General features: G+C 41.8%; 1 non-coding gene and 1 pseudogene across 1 annotated transcript; one reads left to right on the top strand and one right to left on the bottom strand.

The window, feature by feature from the left end:
• On the bottom strand, positions 6,876 to 7,308 carry Uqcr10-ps1 (ubiquinol-cytochrome c reductase, complex III subunit X, pseudogene 1; annotated as a pseudogene).
• Trnas-aga (transfer RNA serine (anticodon AGA)) lies at positions 15,581 to 15,655 on the top strand. Its single transcript has one exon. It is a non-coding gene; the product is annotated as a tRNA-Ser (tRNA).
• Positions 15,656 to 16,794: the final 1,139 nt, after the last annotated feature.

A 16,794-nucleotide genomic window follows, 5' to 3' on the forward strand; every position in this document is an offset into this window, starting at 1 on the left:
CTGGGGGCTCTGACCTAAACAATGCATTAATCTTTGAAGGATTAATAAATATGATAGCATAATTGGGGGATGCTAAAAGTAGGAAGTGGACATTATCTTAGGGTTGCCATTGCTATGACCAAAAGCAACTTAGGGAGAAAAGGGTTTATTTCATTCACAGTTCTACATAACGGTTCATCACCAAAGCAAGGAGGCCAGGAACTCACACAGGGCAGGGGTCTGGAGGCAGGAGCTAACGCAGAAACCATGGAGGGATGCTGCTTACTGGCTTGCTCCACAGGACTTGCTCAGCCTGCTTTCCTCTAGAACCCAGAACCACCAGCAATATCCAGAATGGTCTAGGCCCTCTCTCATTAGTCGCTAATTAAGACAATTCCTTATAGACTTGTCTGCAGCCTGATCTTACACACTCAGACACATACAGATGGTAGATGAGTAAATATATGTAATATTTTTATTTAAAGACAGTATTTTAGAGAATGAATGGAGTGCTTCAACTGATTGTGAATCAAATGCACAGTACCTGTCACACAGAGGATGATTCATAAATATTTTATAAGTGAATTTATCTAGAGCTCTGTTGGATTCCAAGAATAGAATCAATTTGTTTCAGCAATTAGAAATTTTTCTAGAGAAAACAGATTTTCATTCTTGTCTTAATTTAGGACGATACGCAGGGAAAATGTATGTGCCCACAATGGTCTGCGACTCTATTGTGATAAACCCAATTTAAAGGGTAAAGGGGAGCACAAAGTTAAAATGAATATTAAAACACAAAGTTAATAATGTATGCCTTCATCATAAATTGTCCCACTTCAGCCAAACACAGGGCCACAAACTGTAAAATACTCTATGCTTGCATAAAAATACCAATATGGAGATATTAAACACAGTCCGTCCACACTTTGCCACCAAGTGAAACCTCACGATTATGCATTTTGTGCATTTGTATTAGCTTCATGACTGGCTTTCTCTAGGGAAAACCTTTACAACTAAAGGCAATATTAATGTCTCAATAAAACTGTCCTCCTGGGAAATTGTTTCTTGCTTGTTTTTTTTTCAATAGGTCCTTTTTTAAAAGTTTAACAATCAATTTATTTTAAATTTTGTGAAGAGTTATTTTTCCTAGTTTTTGAAATATTTACTTATTTATTTATCTATCGGTTTTTGAGACGCCTCCTTCTATGTTGCTGAAGGTGGTTGTAGGCATAATGTTTTTTGTGCATTGTGTAAAAGTTATTCTTGTGTTGTTTAAATGCTGAATTCTCTGCCCTCAAATCTTATTTCAACCCAGACACTTCATTGTAATGATTATATCAAGAATCTTCTGTTGCAAGTTTGCGTTAACAAATCTTACCATTTATTCTCTACCCTGTGAATAAATGCCGATCACCCATTGGCTGGGCAGAAGAGAGAATAGGACAGGATGTCTACCAGCGTGGGTGGAGGATGGGGGTGGAAATGCAGATGACTGCAAGGAGAGGGTCCAAGAAGACAGCATGAGAAAAAACATCTGAATCCCAAAGAGCCAGATCAATAATAATATGCAAGTATCCTGTGTTCGTGGCTGGGAGGTAGCCAGATTAGCTTAGAGGTTACGGTAGATCATTTAACCGCTCAGCTCTTGAGGGGTTAGCTTGAAATAAAGCATGGTTTCTCTGTGGCGTTATAGGAGACTGACAAAGGTAAAGAAATACAGCCACTGGATTAATTCACTCTTTACATTTATATCAAAAATATTTCATCTTATGGGTGATCTTGAATTCACAGCCCTCCTTCCTCGTGTTCCCCTTCCTAGTCCTCAGATTACAGACGTGTGCGACGTGCACTATCATGTGTCAGTTTCATTGTTGTCTTAGATATACTTCCTTCTACCTTTCCAACATGCCACGTGCCCTGGAATTGTCACCATGATGCAGATTTCCATAGATGTGCTTATAGGAAGACTATCTGGCTCAGGGCTGAACCTTTGGGCACTGGAAAAGGTAAAGGCTAAAGCTCCAGATGAGGAAGGAATCCCCCTGGTCAGTGAAGGCTGAGCAGCTTGAGGGTGGCCTTTGTCTGACTAGACATTCAAAAGGAATCCATCCCTCACATGCTGAGGCTTTGTGGTGCTGAGAAGAGGAGGACGCTCACACCACTCCCAAGAGGGCCAAGCCGAAGAGAAAGCAGGTCAAACTGGCAAAGCCGGAAAACCTTAAGGTGGACAGAAACAAGGAAATGAGATGCTGGCATCGAGTGCCTTGGTTCTCAACTCGTGGGGCGCGACCCTTTTGAGGATCAAACACCAGTATCCTGCGTACTGGATAAAAGTTACAATTCCTAACAGTAGCAAAATTACGGTAATGATGTAGCAAAGAGAATAATTCTGTGGTTGGGGTCCCCACTACATGAGGCACTATATTAAGGGGTGACAGCACTAGGAGGGTTGAGAAGCACTGTTCTACACTGTCTTCACATGAATGGGGTGCTGGAGTTTTCAAGCCAATCACTTTGACAGACATGGCAGTGAGGGTTATCTGGCTTACTGCTTCAACAAACAAGGCAAGTTAACTGTGTGAATTAAGAAAAACATAGGAAATTAATATGTAGGTATGTGTGTGTGGTATTAAGGACGGGACTTAGGGAGCCTTAGCACTTACTGCTGACCTGCTAGATCAGATCTGGGAGAAGGGGCAGCACTGTGTCCAGCTGTGGATTCACAGGGGAGCCTACCGGGGTTGAATGGAGAGTTTCAACTCCACGGCACATAGGAAGTCCTAGATACACCCTAGAAACCAAACAGAAAGTCAAAAACAAGAAAGAGGCTTGTAAGGAAGAAGTGGGGCTGCCAGGCATGAGGGAGAGGTAAGACAGTGGGGAGAGAGTAGCCACGATGCATTAGACACATTTGTGTGAAATTGTAAAACAAAAAAAAAGTATTAGTAAAGCAAAATAACAGCTAGAATGTGGGGTGATGCTTTAACACAATGTTGATTCTGTAGTAGTTTTGTCTGACACCCTATGTAGCATTCTTTCTTGATGTGTAACTGACGCCTCAAAAAGACATGTTGGGGAGAATGTATGTATATGTGTATGTGTGTATGTGTGTGTGTGTCTGTGTGTATATGTCTGTGTGTGTGTCTGTGTGTGTCTGTGTGTCTGTGTGTGTGTGTGTATGTGTCTGTATGTGTCTGTGTGTGTCTGTGTGTCTGTATGTGTGTGTCTGTATGTGTCTGTGTGTGTGTCTGTGTGTGTGTTTGTGTGTGTGTCTGTGTGTCTGTATGTGTCTGTGTGTGTCTGTATGTGTCTGTGTGTGTGTCTGTGTGTGTCTGTATGTGTCTGTGTGTATGTGTGTGTGTCTGTGTACGTCTCTGTGTGTGTCTGTGTGTGTGTTGCCTTCTGCCAGATCTGTCATTTGCTAACAGTATAGCAGTAAGTAACTAAGGCTCCATAAGTTCCTTCCTTAAAATCACACACACATACCTACATATTAATTTCCTATGTTTTTTAATTCACAGTTACTTGTCTTGTTGTTGTTGAAGATAGATAGATAGATAGATAGATAGATAGATAGATAGATAGATTATAGATAGATAATAGGCAGATATATGAGAGAGAGAGAATTGTAGAGCTTGAGTAATAACTCAGTCGATGAAGTCCACGAAGCACAAGCCTAGGCTCTGGCTTGCATCCATGGCAGCCACACAGAAAGTGCATGTGGCACCAGCTTGCAGTCCTGTGGCTGAGGAGATGGGAGACGCAGGTCTTTGGGGATTAGGAATGACTTTGCTTGACATGCTCTATTTCCCAAGTGACTACTGTGTCCCGGGTGCTGGAGCAGTCTTGCCATCCTCACAGCACTTGCCTTAGTAGAGATGCAGGGGAAAGGGTGCTGCTGCATGCCTCTCAGAAGGAGGTTGGTGCCATAACAAGTGTCTAAAACATGTGCCACTGATTCCAGGACCATGTAGCAGACAGGAAGGACATTTTCAGTAGAGGCTCCAAAAATAGCAAGGGAACTAGTGTAAGGGGCTGAGGGAGCGGCACTAAACATACAATCATTCAGGAGGCCGGGCAGATGCCACTTGATGCACTTTCGGATTGAGCAAAGAGATTTCAAGCAGAAAGAAGAGAGCTTAGAATACAATATGACACTTCAGGGAAGGAGATAAATTCAGGAAATGAGTGGTCAATTTGAAAACAGAGAACTATAGAGGCGTTAGGATTTGATGGTCTAGTGGGAAAAAACCTTCTTGTTTCCAAATCCTCATGCAAATAAAAGATTCTCAATTTAAGAAGTGGCATTAAAGGGCTATAGAGAGACTCTGTGATTAGAGCATTCACTGCACAAGCTGCAGGGCCAGACCCCAAGCACTAATTCCAGAACTCTGGAGCTAGCTAAGGGGATCCCTGGGACAAGCTGGCTGGCTTACGGTGAGACTCTGGTGAGACTCAGACCCTGCCTCAGTAAATGAAGTGGGAAGAGATCAAGGAGGACACCTGAAATCTACTTTTAGCCTCCAAATGCATTTACACACACATACACACATGTACCTGTACATGCAAACATGCATATATGCAAATGTATACCACACACATATACCCATGCAAAAGAAGAGAAAATGGACTCCTAGCTGGGAGTGGTGCCCCACGACTACAGTCTCAGCTCTCAGAAGGCTGTGGTAAGAGTGTCAGTCATGGTGAATGTAACGAACTCAGTAAGTGTCCTCGCTGCTGGTTCATCTCCATCCAAGAGCAAATTCCACCCTGTGCAAGCTTTATGTTACTGGTGTCCATTTTTCTTAATCTCCTACTGCTCGCACTCAGGTTTCCAGAACTTAGCCGCACAGGTTGTAGAGCCAAGCCATGGATTTGTACCAGCTGTGAATTCATCCAGCACAGGAAGTGTCAATTCCATTCATAAAGCAGATGGTTACCCCTATACCAGTCATGCCACTGTTGCTGGAAGGTTTAGTAATGAAGCATGCAGAGTCCGGCACGGGGTAAAAACAGTGGTGTCTGATATTCAACAGAACACAGTTTGGAATGTGTCCTCTCCAATGCTGATATTTTCCCACAGTTTTCTGTGTACACCTCTTAGGGGAAAGCTGTTGGCTTCTTCCTTAGCCTTGTGAAAAGATTCACTAATTATTAATACTAGAAGTAACGCAACCTTCTGCCATCCTCTCCCAGCCTTTTACTCTTCCCCTCAACAGCTATTTAAAGAAGTATAAGTGCCTTTAAGTCTTGGTTCTTGATTGAACATGCATTAGCAAACACCCTTTAGACCAATAGTAGTTTCACCATTGCCTATTTAGTCCCCTAATTTTTTCCATAGCACTCATTGGTGGAGTGTTACCTATTGTGAACTGAATGTAGGACCTCGAGCATGTTAGCCAAGCCCTCGACCAGTGAGCTGCATCCCTAGTCCAAATTTTTGTTTTAATAAATACAGCACATTTGGGGCTGAAGAGATAGCAGTTAAGAGAACTAGCTGCTCGTCTAGAGGACCTAGGTTGGATTTCCAGGGCCCACATGGTGGCTCACAGTCTTCTATAATTGGTGCACAAACATACGTGCGAACAAAACTCTCATGCCATACACATAAAATTAATTATTAATTAAAATAAAACAGTTATTTATAAAAAAACTGATGAATTTTAGGAAGAGGGATAAGAAATGAGAAGGATATATGAAAAGTAGATCAGACTAGCTCACACACACTATCTGGAAATAGAGACTACTACTTCTAATTGTATACTGGAGGGGCAGAAGAAGAAAAGGAAGGTGTTTTTAGCAAATCTCAGTGTTTTTCATTATAGGAAACAAATGGAAAAATTACTCAGGGTGTGACACGATGATAAACAACCGTATGAACACAAAGGCAGGGCACATCAGTGAGAGAAAACTCAGAGGGAATGAATAAAAAGACTATTTCAGTAAGATGTGCACACCCACATATATTAATATATAAAATACGACGGGGCTGAGTGAGGAAGACAGAGTGGACGTGAATTTATTTCATATTATTAAAGAATATTTGACACTAATGAAATCTGAAATGGTCAGAATTTCCTAATGGATCAGACTGAACAGGAAGATGTAGATACAGTACAGTACCTCATTACATTTATTAGAAGGTTCCCGGACTTAAGAATCTTCAGACACTGCGCACCGAGAGAAACAGGCTGCTCCAAGTTTGAAGACGTTTTCTGTATCTATGTGTAGAATTACCGAAACTCCCTAATTTTACCTCTCCTGTCCTAGGGGGTCAACTGGGAGGGGCCTGAGAGGTGATCCTGGACTGAATGCTACCAGCTCCTGCCATTTGTTGGCACTGGAGAATGTCGGTCCGCTGTGTCTAGATCTTTGAATATTTTTTGTCATTTTTAAATCATTATTATTTGTAAATGTCACATCGTGTGCCCCAATCCCACACATTTTCCAGTCTTTCCATATCTACCCTCTACCCTTGTAACCTCCCCTGAAAAAGAAAATAAAAAATAAAACATCTCACTGTGGACGCTGTCCTGTGTCACACTGTGTCACACAGCATGTCCCTTTGCCCAAACACCTTACTTGGAAATGTTCGTTGCAATGAGTCATTGGTCTGGTTCAAAGCCTCTGGCTTCTGCTACTCTCTCAGTACTGGATCCCCACTGGGACTTCTCTGGGATATCCTGGTGTTGCCCTGTGTCATGGAGATCCTGCAGCTTCGGGTCTGCAGGAACAATCCCTTCATTGCTCTAACAGTTCATGGGTAGGATAGATGATGGAGTAGGCCAGCTCAAAACCCAGGATCTGGGCCTGGGTAGTGGCTGAGTAGGTCAGCCCACCAGCTCACTAGCTCCTTCGCCAATGGTTTTTTTTTTTTTTTTCTTTTTCTTTTTCCGCATGAACAATTTACATTTATGTGTTGACAGCCGTAGTCAAATGCACTTCAAACACAGCAGAAGTTAGAGTCCGTTTGTACGGTGGAGGCGCTGCTTGCCAACGCACTGGTGGTCCATGAAGAGACTTGAGGCTCATCCTCAGGCTGAGGCCCCAGCTCCAGGCTGACAGCTGACGGGTGCCTGTCCCTTCTGGCCGGAAGGCGCAAGGAGTTACTCCTGGTTCTCGTACTTGTGCTTTATGTGTTTCCACAGTTTCCCCTCCTTGCTGTGATCATAGATCGCGTCTGCACCCTGATCGAAGGCCCGCTCGAAGAACAGGGAGCTCACTGCGATGGTGAGGGCGAAGGTGGAGGTCCTGTGGAACAGCAAGGAGTACAAACGCGAAGCGACCGTCGGCGACGCCATGTTGCCTCATTGACGAACTGGCGCCACTAGCCAATGGGGTTTTTAATGTCTTCTGAAAGTCTTAGGTCTGTGGAGGGGCGCCCAGGAAGCAGGATATCATTTGAAATGTAAATGAATCTTCCTGGTTGCTGCCACTGCAGAGAGCCCGTGGGCAGCACCCCACAGAGAATGAAAGCACACAAACATAACCTCACATCCAAATATGAATATAACGGGAAGCAATAATCACGATTCCTTAATATCTCTCAATATCAATGGCCTCAACTCCCCAATAAAAAGACATAGATTAACAAACTGAATACTCAACGAGGACCCTGCATTCTGCTGCCTACAGGAAACACACCTCAGAGACAAAGACGACACTACCTCAGAGTGAAAGGCTGGAAAACAACTTTCCAAGCAAATGGTCAGAAGAAGCAAGCTGGAGTAGCCATTCTAATATCAAATAAAATCAATTTCCAACTAAAAGTCATCAAAAAAGATAAGGAAGGACACTTCATATTCATCAAAGTAAAAATCCACCAAGATGAACTCTCAATCCTAAATATCTATGCCCCAAATACAAGGGCACCTACATACGTAAAAGAAACCTTACTAAAGCTCAAAACACACATTGCACCTCACACAATAATAGTGGGAGATTTCAACACCCCACTCTCATCAATGGACAGATCATGGAAACAGAAATTAAACAGTGATGTCGACAGACTAAGAGAAGTCATGAGCCAAATGGACTTAACGTATATTTATAGAACATTCTATCCTAAAGCAAAAGGATATACCTTCTTCTCAGCTCCTCATGGTACTTTCTCCAAAATTGACCATATAATTGGTTAAAAAACGGGCCTCAACAGGTACAGAAAGATAGAAATAATCCCATGCGTGCTATCGGACCACCATGGCCTAAAACTGGTCTTCAATAACAATAAGGGAAGAATGCCCACATATACGTGGAAATTGAACAATGCTCTACTCAATGATAACCTGGTCAAGGAAGAAATAAAGAAAAATTAAAAACTTTTTAGAGGGGCTGGGGATTTAGCTCAGTGGTAGAGCGCTTACCTAGGAAGCGCAAGGCCCTGGGTTCAGTCCCCAGCTCTGAAAAAAAGAACCAAAAAAAAAAAAAAAAGATATCTGATGCCCTCTTCTGGTGTATCTGGAGACAGCTACAGTGTACTTATAATAAATAAATAAATAAATCTTAAAAAAAAAAAAACTTTTTAGAATTTAATGAAAATGAAGATACAACATACTCAAACTTATGGGACACAATGAAAGCTGTGCTAAGAGGAAAACTCATAGCGCTGAGTGCCTGCAGAAAGAAACAGGAAAGAGCATATGTCAGCAGCTTGACAGCACACCTAAAAGCTCTAGAACAAAAAGAAGCAAATACACCCAGGAGGAGTAGAAGGCAGGAAATAATCAAACTCAGAGCTGAAATCAACCAAGTAGAAACAAAAAGGACCATAGAAAGAATCAACAGAACCAAAAGTTGGTTCTTTGAGAAAATCAACAAGATAGATAAACCCTTAGCCAGACTAACGAGAGGACACAGAGAGTGCGTCCAAATTAACAAAATCAGAAATGAAAAGGGAGACATAACTACAGATTCAGAGGAAATTCAAAAAATCATCAGATCTTACTATAAAAACCTATATTCAACAAAATTTGAAAATCTTCAGGAAATGGACAATTTCCTAGACAGATACCAGGTATCGAAGTTAAATCAGGAACAGATAAACCAGTTAAACAACCCCATAACTCCTAAGGAAATAGAAGCAGTCATTAAAGGTCTCCCAACCAAAAAGAGCCCAGGTCCAGACAGGTTTAGTGCAGAATTCTATCAAACCTTCAGAGAAGACCTCATACCAATATTATCCAAACTATTCCACAAAATTGAAACAGATGGAGCCCTACCGAATTCCTTCTACGAAGCCACAATTACTCTTATACCTAAACCACACAAAGACACAACAAAGAAAGAGAACTTCAGACCAATTTCCCTTATGAATATCGACGCAAAAATACTCAATAAAATTCTGGCAAACTGAATTCAAGAGCACATCAAAACAATCATCCACCATGATCAAGTAGGCTTCATCCCAGGCATGCAGGGATGGTTTAATATACGGAAAACCATCAACGTGATCCATTATATAAACAAACTGAAAGAACAGAACCACATGATCATTTCATTAGATGCTGAGAAAGCATTTGACAAAATTCAACACCCCTTCATGATAAAAGTCCTGGAAAGAATAGGAATTCAAGGCCCATACCTAAACATAGTAAAAGCCATATACAGCAAACCAGTTGCTAACATTAAACTAAATGGAGAGAAACTTGAAGCAATCCCACTAAAATCAGGGACTAGACAAGGCTGCCCACTCTCTCCCTACTTATTCAATATAGTTCTTGAAGTTCTAGCCAGAGCAATCAGACAACAAAAGGAGATCAAGGGGATAAAGATCGGAAAAGAAGAGGTCAAAATATCACTATTTGCAGATGACATGATAGTATATTTAAGTGATCCCAAAAGTTCCACCAGAGAACTACTAAAGCTGATAAACAACTTCAGCAAAGTGGCTGGGTATAAAATTAACTCAAATAAATCAGTTGCCTTCCTCTATACAAAAGAGAAACAAGCCGAGAAAGAAATTAGGGAAACGACACCCTTCATAATAGACCCAAATAATATAAAGTACCTCGGTGTGACTTTAACCAAGCAAGTAAAAGATCTGTACAATAAGAACTTCAAGACACTGAGGAAAGAAATTGAAGAAGACCTCAGAAGATGGAAAGATCTCCCATGCTCATGGATTGGCAGGATTAATATAGTAAAAATGGCCATTTTACCAAAAGCAATCTACAGATTCAATGCAATCCCCATCAAAATACCAATCCAATTCTTCAAAGAGTTAGACAGAACAATTTGCAAATTCATCTGGAATAACAAAAAACCCAGGATAGCTAAAGCTATCCTCAATAATAAAAGGACTTCAGGGGGAATCACTATCCCTGAACTCAAGCAGTATTACAGAGCAACAGTGATAAAAACTGCATGGTATTGGTACAGAGACAGACAGATAGACCAATGGAATAGAATTGAAGACCCAGAAATGAACCCACACACCTATGGTCACTTGATTTTTGACAAAGGAGCCAAAACCATCCAATGGAAAAAAGATAGCATTTTCAGCAAATGGTGCTGGTTCAACTGGAGGGCAACATGTAGAAGAATGCAGATCGATCCATGCTTATCACCCTGTACAAAGCTTAAGTCCAAGTGGATCAAGGACCTCCACATCAAACCAGACACACTCAAATTAATAGAAGAAAAACTAGGGAAGCATCTGGAACACATGGGCACTGGAAAAAATTTCCTGAACAAAACACCAATGGCTTATGCTCTAAGATCGAGAATCGACAAATGGGATCTCATAAAACTGCAAAGCTTCTGTAAGGCAAAGGACACTATGGTTAGGACAAAACGGCAACCAACAGATTGGGAAAAGATCTTTACCAATCCTACAACAGATAGAGGCCTTATATCCAAAATATACAAAGAACTCAAGAAGTTAGACCGCAGGGAAACAAATAACCCTATTAAAAAATGGGGTTCAGAGCTAAACAAACAATTCACAGCTGAGGAATGCCGAATGGCTGAGAAACACCTAAAGAAATGTTCTTTAGTCATAAGGGAAATGCAAATCAAAACAACCCTGAGATTTCACCTCACACCAGTGAGAATGGCTAAGATCAAAAACTCAGGTGACAGCAGATGCTGGCGAGGATGTGGAGAAAGAGGAACACTCCTCCATTGTTGGTGGGATTGCAGACTGGTACAACCATTCTGGAAATCAGTCTGGAGATTCCTCAGAAAACTGGACATTGAACTGCCTGAGGATCCAGCTATACCTCTCTTGGGCATATACCCAAAAGATGCCTCAACATATAAAAGAGACACGTGCTCCACTATGTTCATCGCAGCCTTATTTATAATAGCCAGAAAATGGAAAGAACCCAGATGCCCTTCAACAGAGGAATGGATACAGAAAATGTGGTACATCTACACAATGGAATATTACTCAGCTATCAAAAACGAGTTTATGAAATTCGTAGGCAAATGGTTGGAACTGGAAAATATCATCCTGAGTGAGCTAACCCAATCACAGAAAGACATACATGGTATGCACTCATTGATAAGTGGCTATTAGCCCAAATGCTTGAATTACCCTAGATCCCTAGAACAAACGAAACTCAAGACGGATGATCAAAATGTGAAGGCTTCACTCCTTCTTTAAATGAGGAAAAAGAATACCCTTGGCAGGGAAGGGAGAGGCAAAGATTAAAACAGAGACTGAAGGAACACCCATTCAGAGCCTGCCCCACAGGTGGCCCATACATATACAGCCACCCAATTAGACAAGATGGATGAAGCAAAGAAGTGCAGACCGACAGGAGCCGGATGTAGATCGCTCCTGAGAGACACAGCCAGAATACAGCAAATACAGAGGCGAATGCCAGCAGCAAACCACTGAACTGAGAATAGGTCCCCTATTGAAGGAGTCAGAGAAAGAACTGGAAGAGCTTGAAGGGGCTCGAGACCCCAAAAGTACAACAATGCCAAGCAACCAGAGCTTCCAGGGACTAAGCCACTACCTAAAGACCATACATGGACTGACCCTGGACTCTGACCCCATAGGTAGCAATGAATATCCTAGTAAGAGCACCAGTGGAAGGGGAAGCCCTGGGTCCTGCTAAGACTGAAGCCCCAGTGAACTGGTCTATGGGGGGAGGGCGGCAATGGGGGGAGGGTTGGGAGGGGAACACCCATAAGGAAGGGGAGGGGGGTGGGGGATGTTTGCCCGGAAACCGGGAAAGGGAATAACACTCGAAATGTATATAAGAAATACTCAAGTTAATAAAAAAAAAAAAGATAAATTATACCATACTGGAAAAAAAAAGAAATGTAAATGAATAAAACGATGTATGTAAAAAAGAAAGTCTTAAACTAGTTAATAAACTTGTTACAGAGCTGGAAAGATGCCTCCGTCATTAGTAGCACTTGCTCTTGCAGAGGACCCAGATTTGGTTCCCGCCACTCACATGGGGGCTAACAACTATCAGTAGCTACAGTTCCAGGAGACTCTTGGAAGTCGTCTTCTAGCCTCTTGGGGTTCTAGATGCAGGTGATACACAGACATACAGTCAGGTATGTCTCACACACATACACTTTAAAACATAAATAAACTTTTTTTTTATAAATAAACTTTTTAAAAATGAATTCTCTTAGAGACATAACAATAGCCTCGCTGATAAACAGGATGGCCTCCTACGCGGAAGGGAAGGAAAATACTTTGTACGGCCACGACTGTGTTTAAAGTCTTAACAATAAACACAGAATGATAATAAGTTGTGGCATTGCTCTCTGATTTTCTTCTTTTTTTAATCTCAAGGAAATTTTTATTTGAGTTTATAAGAAGGAAAAGGTCTCAGCGCCGGCAAATTGTAAATCTTGGCAGCTCCCCAGGGGAGGACAGTGGAGAAGAGAAGGGAAAAGCCCATGTTGTCTGAAGTAAGCAGGCATGGAGGTCAGACTTATAGCAGCAGGCAGACCCAGGGTGGAGAGGAGACCTTTAGATAAAGAGGAGAAAGACGTGTTGTGGAAAGCATGCTTAGAAAAGAGGTATAAAGGAGAGAGAGGAAAGCTACACTCTTTTGAATGGTTCAGAAGAGGGAGCAGACTTATGAAACCACATGGCCGCACACTATTGGAGACTGCCATTACACTACAGTCTTGAAAGTAACTGTTTTTGCAGGGTGATGGTGAGTGCCTTTTATCTTAGCATTTGGGAGGCAAAGGCAAGCACATCTCTATGAGTTCAAGGCCAGCCTGGTCTACAGAGCAAGATCCAGGATATCCAAGGCTACACAGAGAAACCCTGTCTCAAAAAGCCAAAATGGAAGAGAAAAAGAAAAAGAGAAAAGAAGAGAGACAGAAAGTGGGGAGAAGAAGAAGAAGAAGAGGAGGAGGAGGAGGAAGAGGAGGAAGAGGAAGAGGAGGAAGAGGAGGAAGAGGAGGAAGAGGAGGGAAAAAGAAAGGAAAAACTTGACTTTTTTTCTTTCTAGTTTTTTTTTTCATTTTTGTTTTGGTTAGTTGGTTGGCTGGTTGGCTGGTTGGTTAGTTGGTTGGCTGGCTGACTGGTTGGTTGGTTGGTTAGTTAGTTGCCTGGTTTCATTCTGGTTTTTGAGACAGGATCTTGCTATAGATTTCTAGGTTGCATAGACCTCACTTCATAAACCAGGCTGACTTCCCAAATATAAAGATTATAGATGAGTGTCACCCTTTTGTGTACATTATTAATTTTCTTTTATTTATCATGTTTGATGCAAGGTCTTGGTAATTGATGTAGGTATCCTCAGACTCACAATCCTCCTGCCTCAGCTCTTAAGTGCTGGGATTATAGGTCAGGTATGTGTTGGGGTTCAAGAATCGCCACAAAAACCACTCAGACCCTGCTCTCAGTTAAGTAAGAATTGCTTGTTTAATGGACACTCCCAAGACTCATCCATCAGGGTCACAAGCTAGACTCAGGAGCTAAGGCTGGACCTTGAACATTTCTCAGGGTCAGCTTATAAAGAAAAGAAACCACAGTGAGCACGTGTTCAGATGCAGGAAGTGTTGCCCAGTGGTCATCTCTGCCTCAAGCTATTTTGGCTAACTAGACAGAACAGACCTTTATTCGATTGGTCCTAAGTGGAGATTCTGTTTGTCAAATTTCTCAAGGTTAACCAACCTCAGAACATGCAGAACATAACAAGGTATGTGGTCTGAGTGAAGTTATTTTTTTCTGTCAACAATATGAAATAGGTGGCAGGCAGGCATGGAACAAAATGGCCACAGCTATGCTAGGAGGAGCAGGCCTCAATGGTATGTACCACCACAGCAGGCTGTTTTCTGGTATTACTCCCTACTCGTATGCCAGTGAACCAGGACTACTTGCCTTCCACTCTGCACCATGACAGGTGAGAGTCCTGAGCTCATTTAGAACGATCCCTCTGTCAGCTTCTCAGTACACACAACGCTTTGATGACTTTAGTCGAATCAATGCTTGTCAATGATCTAAGTATAAAACCACTTTTGAAAACTTGCCGGAGCCAAGCAGGTATCATTCTGCTGCCAGTGTCCCTGAGTAGCTAGGTTTTACCAATCCATGTGTCACCAGTCAAAACATAAATGGTCTGGAGCGAAACCTACTTCAGTTCCGCAGCATGTATGATTCAGCCCAATAACGTGACATAAGCTGCTGTGTGAACAAACATGTGTATAAGCTGACATGCTCTGGTCTTTAGACCTTTCATAAGACATGGTAATGTTCCAAAAGGTAAACAGATTTTAGTATGGAGATTTTCATATAAACACAAAGTCAGTAGTATTTTATCCCAAAGAACTTACTGTCCAACTGCTGTTAATCGGGGATGACTTGTCACCTGAGCCTCCCTTACCATCCCCTCCCTCAGTGGCTTTTGAACAATGCCTACTCATTATTAAACCATGGCAGCTGAAATGATTCTTATTTATTTATTCATTTTCGAGACAGGGTCTCACTGTGTAGCCTTTGCTGTCCTGGAACTCAATTTGTAAACCAGTCTATCCTCAAACTCAAAGGTTTGCCTCCCTCTGCCTCTGAAGTGCTGGGAATGAAGGCCATTATGACCAGCTGATCATAATTATTTTCTTAAAGCAATATAATACAATTGTCATAGTCCAAGATAACAATTTGCTGTCACAAATCTTGTCGCATGACTCCTTTTGTAGTCTGCTTGAATCAGAATTTAAATAAGAGCTGTGTGTTACCACTGGTGCACACTCTACTCTTTCTTGCGTTGTTATTGCTGTTGTTTGTCTTTTGTTTGTTAAGGCATGGTTTCTCTGTGTAACCTTGGTCGCCCTGGTCCTTGTTCTGTAGATCAGCTAGCCTCAAATGCACAGAGATCCACTGCCCTCTGCCTCCTAAGTGCTGGGATCAAAGGTGTGCACCACCACTGTCCAGCTGAACACTCCTTTAATCTAATAATTCCTTCTCCCTGTCTTTTATTTTATGCTTTTTTGAGTGCAGGGATAAAGAATTTGAGCAACTCAGACTTCTATCTGACCCCGTAGAATACCTTGGATTGCTACAGTGGGGGTGTGTGTAGTCAAATGACGGTTAAGCAAGAACAGAGAAGTACAGTCAAACAAAGGAAACTTATAATCATCACCATGGTTAAGGTGAATTAAAAAAAAACCTTATTGGGTTGGGGATTTAGCTCAGTGGTAGAGCGCTTGCCTAGAAAGCGAGAGGCCCTGGGTTCGGTCCCCAGCTCCGAAAAAAAGAAAAGAAAAAAAAAAAAACTTTAAAAAAAAAACCTTATTAAAATTTTCAAATTTTTATATTTATTTCTAATTTATGTGTGTGGGTGTTTTGTCTATATGTATGTCTGTGTACCATGAGTGTGCCTACTACTCTGAAAGGTCAGAAGAGCTTCTCAGATCCTCTGGACCTGGAGTTACAGTTGTGAGCTGTGTGTGGACACTGGGAAGTAGACACAAGTCCTTGGGTACTAGCTAATGTAGGTGCTGAGACAGCCTGAGGCCCTGGGGAGAGCTGTTGTTTTTGTGTGGTCTTTGATGTCTTATTCAGATGTGGGATTACTAAATCCTATTGTATTTCTACTTTCAAGGAAGTTGGTTTTGTTTTGTTTTGTTTTGTTTTTGCCACTCTTACCCCACAGTATACAGTTCCAAGTTTTCCACATCCTCATCAAACACATCTATCGTCTTTATATTTTCCATATTGACAAAGGGAAGGTAATATCTGTCAGGAGTCTGATTTACATTGCCCTGATGATTAAAACGTCTTTTTATCGTTGGTTGGTGTTGTGTTTTCTTTAAAGAAATGTCTCAACCGCCCACATTTTTTATTTTGTTTGAGACAGGATTTCTCTGTAGCTCGGACTGTCCCGGAACTTGATCTGTAGACCACACTGGCCTCGAACTCAAGAGATCCACCTGCCTCGGCCTCCGAGTGCTGGAATTAGAGGTGTGCACTCCCACCACTCAACTCAACTGCCCACTTTTAATTGGATTATTTGCTCTTTTGCTTTTAGGTTGATGGATGGTTTTAGATACTCTGGATATAACCCCACTTCCAAAATGTATACCCTTTAACTGTTTTTTCTTATTTCATAGCTTGGCTTTTTCCTTGGATCATTGTTTGTAGGCCTGGAGTCATTTTGACATAAGGTTATTCATTCTCTAAAGGATAGCGTCCATTCTCATGGGACAGCAACTCTACTGGAATAGGTAAAAATCGATTTTATAAAGTGCTATTTGAAGTTATGGGGTCATGGAGCTTAGGACTTAAAGATGTTGGTTCTCTCAAGTCAGGGTTACAGGTGATGCAGTAATGTCCCTGGAGGCTTTCAGAAGCTTCTACATTCTGCTGAGGTCCCAAGATGACTGTATTTT

This window comes from Rattus norvegicus, chromosome 15, assembly GCF_021556685.1.
Source record: "Rattus norvegicus strain SHRSP/BbbUtx chromosome 15, alternate assembly SHRSP_T2T, whole genome shotgun sequence".
Taxonomy (NCBI): Eukaryota; Metazoa; Chordata; class Mammalia; order Rodentia; family Muridae; genus Rattus; species Rattus norvegicus.